General features: G+C 44.8%; 1 pseudogene; it reads right to left on the bottom strand.

Annotated features, from left to right (window-relative positions):
- Window positions 1–696: 696 nt before the first annotated feature.
- On the bottom strand, window positions 697–1,340 carry LOC132662322 (protein FAM3C pseudogene; annotated as a pseudogene).
- Between the last annotated feature and the right edge of the window lie 6,101 nt (window positions 1,341–7,441).

Here is a 7,441-nt window from a genome sequence, read left to right on the forward strand (position 1 = left end):
CCAGAAGCAGGGGGGAAGGGGCTGACAAGGAGGCCTGGCTTTCCAAAGAACATCTTCTGCCTTCTTGGGGGCTGGCTGAAATGAGTAAGTATGATGAGGACAGTGGGACTGGTTCTGGTCGTTGTAGGACTTCATATTGAAGACCACATATTCTGAAGGAGAATGCCATATTGCCTGAATTTGAATCTCACACTCTTACGAGCCCTAATGGCCTTAGGCAACCATTTAGCTTCTCTGTACCATGGCCACCTCCCACTTTATGTTGTGGATATGAAGATTGAGTTTATGGCTTGTAGGTACATTATTAAGCACAGGTGTTTGCAGTTTCTTATCAACTGTGTGGCAAACGCTGGGCTGGTGATCTTATGCATCACCCTATAAACCTTCCAGTGCAATGAGGAGATTATTATCTCCACTTTCCAGGTGAAGAAATTGTGGGTCAGAGAGGTTAATTAACTTTGTAGAATGTGCAAAGCAGGTAAGTGACAGAGGCATCTGACTGTACTCATTCTACATTCCAGAAATGGGTTCCTGTAGGGATTGGCACCATGACCACCGGAACTGTGGCCCAATCCTGGTCTCCTCTCCTTCCCTCCGATAGCCCTGGTCTCCTAACTGTGGCCCAGGTCTCCCTTCCCTACTCTGCCCAGAACCACACCATCGGGCTTTGCCCTAACTCACCTCTGTGTCTCCTTGGCTGCGTGGCCCACTGAGGTAGGAAAGCCAAGTGGTGGAGGGTACATGCTTTGGCTTCCAACAGAACTAGGTAGGTAGAGGGCTCTGACGCTTGCTTTTCCCAGCACACAAGACCCAGTTGTCTGTAAAACCAAGGTTAGTGATAGATGCACTCCTCAGTTCAGCGCCTCATCACTGAGTCTGGCTGCTCCGTCATCGTATGTTCCCATTAAGACTATTTTCCCATCTGGCATGGACTTCACAAACCCCATAAACGGGGCCACATCTTTTCCCCACGTGTCAAAATATTGGGTGCCTAATACTTCTTCTATTTTTCCCTCTACCGAGGCAACACTGGCTCCTCTCCTAACATTATCGTAACACCACTCATTAGAACACCCTCTTCCAGGCAGATTTTGGGTCCCACCACATTGGCTGCTCTACTTACCATTTTTAAAGGCAAACTGATTCTCAGGGCAAGCTTTTGACATCTCACAGTTATATCTGGAAAGGTCTGTAGATCATGCAGCCATGACCCATGCTGCCCTTACAAAGAGATTTCCAAAACTTGCATCCGTCTGTATTCCAAATACTTGAGAAGTAACATAACGTGTGGTAACCATGCTGCGGCCGCTACCACCAACTTTGCATCCTGCCACCCTCATGGCTGGCACTTTTCATCAAATAAGTTCCAGCCTCCTCCCCGCCCGTCTGCCACACGTCCCTTCCTTCAGGTCTCTCAGCGGTCAGTTCCGCCAGGAGACCACTGTCAGCATAGTCTCCTCCTTCTCTGCTTGCTCTGGGTTCGGCTGGCTTCCCCCCCACTCGGAGGGTGGCCTGGAAGAAGCCCAGCATGACTGATGTTCTGTGGGGGTGCTAATCAGTTATTCAGCACAGTATACAATGCCCCTAAGTTCATTAGAAGGATCTATCAGATATGCTTGCAGGTCCTCTCTGTCGTGCTGGGTGTCCACATTTAGGTATTTAATCTAGGGGATGGGGGTAGGGGAGAGAGACAGAGAGGTGAAAATAAAATAATAAAAAGAAAAGAAAGGGGAACAGAGGAAAGGAATTAAATATGTAGATGACATGGGCGCCTGGGTGGCTCAGTCGGTTAAGCATCTGACTCTTGATTTTGGCTCAGGTCTCCATCTCACTGTTCGTGGGTTCGAGCCCCATGTCGGGCTCACTGCTGTCAGCACAGAGTCCCCTTTGGATCCTCTGTCCCTCCTCCTCTCTCTGTCCCTCCCCCACTCATTCTCTCTTAAAAATAAACATTAAAAACATTTTTTAAAAACCCATGTTTAAGCAGCACAATCAACAATAGCCAAAGTATGGAAAGAGCCCAAATGTCCATCGATGGATGAATGGATAGAGAAGATGTGATATATATACAATGGAGTATTACTCAGCAATCGAAAAGAATGAAATCTTGCCATTTGCAACTATGTGGATGGAACTGGAAGGTATTATGCTAAATGAAATTAATCAGAGAAAGACAAATATCATATGACTTCACTCATATGAGAACTTTAAGAGACAAAACAGATGAACATAAGGGAAGGGAAACAAAAATAATATAAAAACAGGGAGGGGGACAAAACAGAAGAGACTCTTAAATATGGAGAACAAACAGAGGGTTACTGGAGCCTTTGTGGGAGAGGGGATGGGCTAAATGGGTAAGGGGCATTAAGGAATCTACTCCTGAAATCATTGTTGCACTCTATACTAACTAATTTGGATGCAAATTTAAAAAAATAAAATTAATTTTAAAAATGTCTTTTTAATATTTTAAAATTAAAGTATGATTGATGTGTAAAAAGCTGTGCATATTTAATGTAAACAACCCGATGACTCTAGGGATAAGTATATACCTGAGAAAACCCGTTGAGAAAACGGGTACAACCTGTTGTACCAGCAAGGCCATACCCATATCCATTGTCTCTCAAAATTCCCTCCCATCTCCAATATTATTATTTGTATTATTATTATTTATTTCATTTTGTGGTAAGAATACTTAACATAAGATCTACTCTCGGCAAATCTTAAGTATATAATACAGTACTGTTATCTATAGGCTCTCTGCTGTACAGTAGATTCCAGAACTTATTTATCTTATATAACTAAAACTTTGTTCTCCTATCTGTTTAGGATGTCAATGAGTCCATCTGTCCTTTGACCCTCCTCCCATGTCCTGGTGACGAGCATTCTACTCTCCGCTTCCATTAGTTTGACTATTGTAGATTCCACATATAAGTGAGATCACACAGTATTTTTCTTTCTGTGTCTGGCTTATTTCACTTAACCTAATGCCCTCCAGGTCCACCTTGTTGTCACAAATGGCAGGATTTCCTTCTTGTTTAAGGTTGAATTAATACTCTGTTGTATGTATTCACCGCATTTTCTTTATTCATTCATCTGCCGGACACTTAGCTTGTTTCCATGTCTTAACTATTGTAAATAATGCTGCAATGAACACAGACACGCAGATATCGCTATGCAAGAGTGATTTTAATTCTTTTGGATAAATACCTGGAAGTGAAATGACTGGATCAGATGGTTTTTCTATTTTTAATTTATGGGGGAACCTCCATACTCTTCTCCATGGTGGCTGCATTCCCACCAACAGGGCGCGAGGGTTTCCTTTTCTCCGCATCCTGGCCAACACCTGTTTTCTTTTCTTGTTTAAGCAATAGCCAACCTGGTAAGTGTAAGGCGATATCTGAGTGGTTTTGATTTGTATTTTCCTGATGATTCGTGATGTTGAGCACCTTCTCACATACGTGTTGGCCTTTTGCATGTCTTCTTGGAACAAATGTCTGCTCAGATCCATAATCCCATTCCATTACAGTATCAGATGAAAATCCAGGATCTTATCATCTAAATCAGGTCCTGGGGTGGGTGAGGCTGCCGGGTGTGGTGCCTTTGGTCAGATGAACTCAATAGGCATATATCTGCTCTCCACGCACCTCACATAAAAGAGCAGGAAACAGTAACTGTAATAAATACCTCCATTCAAAAGGAGAGAATGTAAGGCACTTAACAGTCACTGGTCTGTGAAAATTCAGCACTACTGTGGCCCAGAGAAACAGGAATGTTGAAGCCCTTACCCCAAGAATACCCACAGTAAAGAACAGATTGATAGGGGCAGCATCCTTAAGCCATTTCCCATTCACTGCTTTCTACACAGAACAGAGAAAGGCCCAGTGCAGTAACTTCCTCATTCTCATAACTTCCTCGGCTGATCCATGGAACAAGCACCAATGGAGTCCAGTGGCACCTGAGGTGGCCGACGCTTGAGCATTTGTTGTTCATCCCAACTTTGCAGTCCCTTTATGATGCTCTTGGCCATAGGCATTGGCCACTAGGACAGGAGAAGGTGGAAGGGCATGGTGACCTGGGAAACTCCAAGAGTGCTCTCTGAGATGGGCTGAAAGTCACAGATTTCTTCATCACCTCTCTTCTTTAGCTCAGAAAAACCCTGGAGATAGTTGTCTCCACACCCCTGGAGCCATCTGATTTCTGGGTTGATCCCCCACCTGAGAGGAAGAAGTTACCTTGTTCTGATCCTCGTTGCCCATGTGCCTCAGGCTTCCTCATGGCAGTTCTCCTCTTCTCCCACATCCAGCCTAGATTGCTGTAGCCTGTCCCAGGGGTAATCTCCCCACAAGCTAGTTTATCATGGAAGGTTCATCTTGTGCATTGGTCACTGGAAATGCGTTGGGCTGGGACAGTGAGAGAAATAGGTCAGAAATCTGTGTACTGAAGCAACTCTCAAATTAGCCAGAAGGCAAATCATCATACAGAAAACAAGAGCTCTGTACACACTAAGATCTTCCAGCACAAACAATGGAGCCGAGGTGGCTCTCTTAGCAAGGTCGGAGTGAGGTGGGCATTGAAGAGGGAAGATGGGAAAAGTATTGCAGGGGAGGATTGATGCCCCCAGAGACTGCAGAAGCCTGGACATAATGACAACCAGGATATACCTTGCTTTTTCCCTGAGGACGTCCCTTCTGTTTAGTGACATGTGCATCGCATACCCGGGAGCTTCTGGAATCAGACCAGTTTATTTCTGCTCTCAGATCTGCTGTGGGACTTAGGGGTATAACGCTATCTCAGTCCTACCTTTACTAACAGAATGATGATTCGGCGATTTCCACAATGTGCCAGGCAAACGTAAGAGATTTTTCACAGCAATGTTGATCCAACACATTCTCAGACTGCTCTCAGGGGTGGGCTGACAGTCTTTTTCCCTCTTCTTTTTCTAGTTCTTCTAGCGCATTCTGTGCCGATAACTCACATAAGAAAAACCAGACAGCCTACGGCAGCACACACCTACGTCCTAAAAGCACTCAGTTTCCTTCATCTGATAAACGATACCTAAAAATTAATCCTTTCCTGGGCTCTCGGAGCCTCCTTTTTTTAATTTGGGTATAGTTAACACACATTGTTACGTTAGGTTCAGGTGTGCAACATGGTGATTCAACAAGTTTATGCTATGCTCACGATAAGTGTAGCTACCCTCTGTCACCACACAACACTAGTAGAATACCATTGGTGGGGCGCCTGGGTGGCTCTGTCGGTTAAGCGGTGGACTTCAGCTCAGGTCATAATCTCACCGTTCGTGAGTTCGAGCCCCGCGTCGGGCTCTGTGCTGACACCTCAGAGCCTGGAGCCTGCTTGGGACTCTGTGTCTCTGGCTCTCTCTGCCCCTCCCCCACTCATGCTCTGTCTCTGTCTCTCCATACCGAATAAAAGTTAAAAAAAATTTTTTTTAGAATACCACTATTTTCCCGGCACTGTGCTTTTTATCTCCGTGACTTATTCATTCCATAACTGGAAGCCTGTACCTCACACAGGAAAGGAATGTGCTGATTAACATCCATTTAATGTGTACTTGTTATTGCCATTGGGTCTGTAGTCAAGACAATTTGGGGTATGTTCATGAGGAATACGAGGTAACAGGTATACAGGATATAAACATAGAAAATGGGAACAGGATACAGATTTGCATCTACTGTGCTGCGGTGGTTACGAGCGTAAGCTCTGTCCTCATACAGCCTGGATTTAAATCCCAAGGGATACATATGTTAGCTGTCTGAGCTTGAGCAAGTCTCTGTAGCATTTTGCTTAATGACCTCATATATAAAATGGGCATAAAGTAAGGGTTTGTCTCCGAGCTCTGATGAAATTCAAATGTGACTATCCAGGCAGGGTGTTTAGAGCCGTGCCTGGTTGTACATATAGTAATGTTCTGTGATCATTATTGGAGGAACAGCTCAGTGGGAGATTAAAGTCCAGTGTCATAGAGGATGGGACAGTGAGGTAGTAGAGAACAAAGCCATGAAAATAGAATAGACTTTCACTCTAATTTGGTTCGTTAATCATCTAATGTTGATTTGGCACCTACTTTGTGAACACGATGCTGGGCAATGAATAGTGTGGTTATACCTGGAGATTGAACCAGGGGGCTCATGTATAATTTAGGAAATTGGACGTAGAAAAAAAAAAAATCTATCATATGCACTGATCGAGGAATGGAGAGCTCAGAAGGCAGAGTTCCTTTGTCTGAAAGATCAGTTGAAGAATCATGGAGAGAAGAATGAACAGTAATCTTGAAGATGCAATAGAAACTACCAGGCAGGGAGGAAAGGAAAGGTATTTGAAGCGTAGGACTGCATGTGCTAAAGCACTGAGGCACAGAAGAGGATAGTAAATCCAGAAGAGACAAATAGACATCTAGCAGTGCAGACTAGATGAGAAGGCTACAGGAAGCGCAATAAAATGAGGCTGCTGACTTATGCTAAGGTCAGTTCCTGAAATGTTGGGGACTGCACCTGCCCCTTCCTGCTCTGTTTTCTCTTTCACCACGTCCTCCCCATTTATACACCGCACTAGGGTATTTCCCCCCATGGGAAGCATGTCTCTACAGATGGTATGATATTCCTCGCTCAGACATTTTCTCCTCTGCACTGTTATGTTATGTGCTAGACATATGTGCAGAAGCCCTATGGTTGTGTAATGGTTCTGGTGTTTCTCAGTAGGAAAATGTGTTTGGGCAGGAACAGGAATGGTTCAAGGTCACGTCCAGTGGGGATGGCCTCCCTTGAAAACTAGGACCTTCACTCTCTCAAAGCTCACCTCAGTCATGAAAGTTGTTTGATCATGTAGTGTCTTTGGCAGGCAGTTGGAAGGAGAGCTTCCGTGCAGAACTCGACTGGATGGACAGCTGTTGGTTGTCCTGACAAGGATCCACTCCTTTCCCCCTTTCAAGAGCCCCAGATTTCTATTGGAGAACCACATGATTTCAGGGAGGCTAAGTCCACCCTGGTCCCCTGGGATGGTGCAGAAACTGAGACTCAGTCAATAATCGGGGTTTGGCAAAAAGACTTGGTTTTCTTTTTTTCTAATTTTTTTTTAACATTTATTTATTTTTGAGAGAGAGACAGACAGACAGACAGCATGTGAGCAGGGAAGGGACAGAGAGAGGGAGACACAGAATCGGAAGCAGGCTTCAGGCTGCCAGCACAGAGCCCGATGCGGGGCTTGAACCCACGAACCGTGAGATCATGACCTGAGCTGAAGACAGACGCTTAACTGAGCCACCCAAGCGCCCCAAGGACTTGTTTTGAGTGGGCATGTGACCTAATCTTGTCTTATGCAAGTAAATGTCAGGAATTTGGAAGAAAATTGTGGCACCAATGAAGTCTCTCTCTGGATGACGTGTTATATCTGAGACCTGGCGCTAATGCAGCCATTTTGTAAC

The sequence above is a fragment of the Panthera onca genome, chromosome D1 (assembly GCF_046562875.1).
Source record: "Panthera onca isolate mPanOnc1 chromosome D1, mPanOnc1 haplotype 2, whole genome shotgun sequence".
NCBI lineage: Eukaryota > Metazoa > Chordata > Mammalia > Carnivora > Felidae > Panthera > Panthera onca.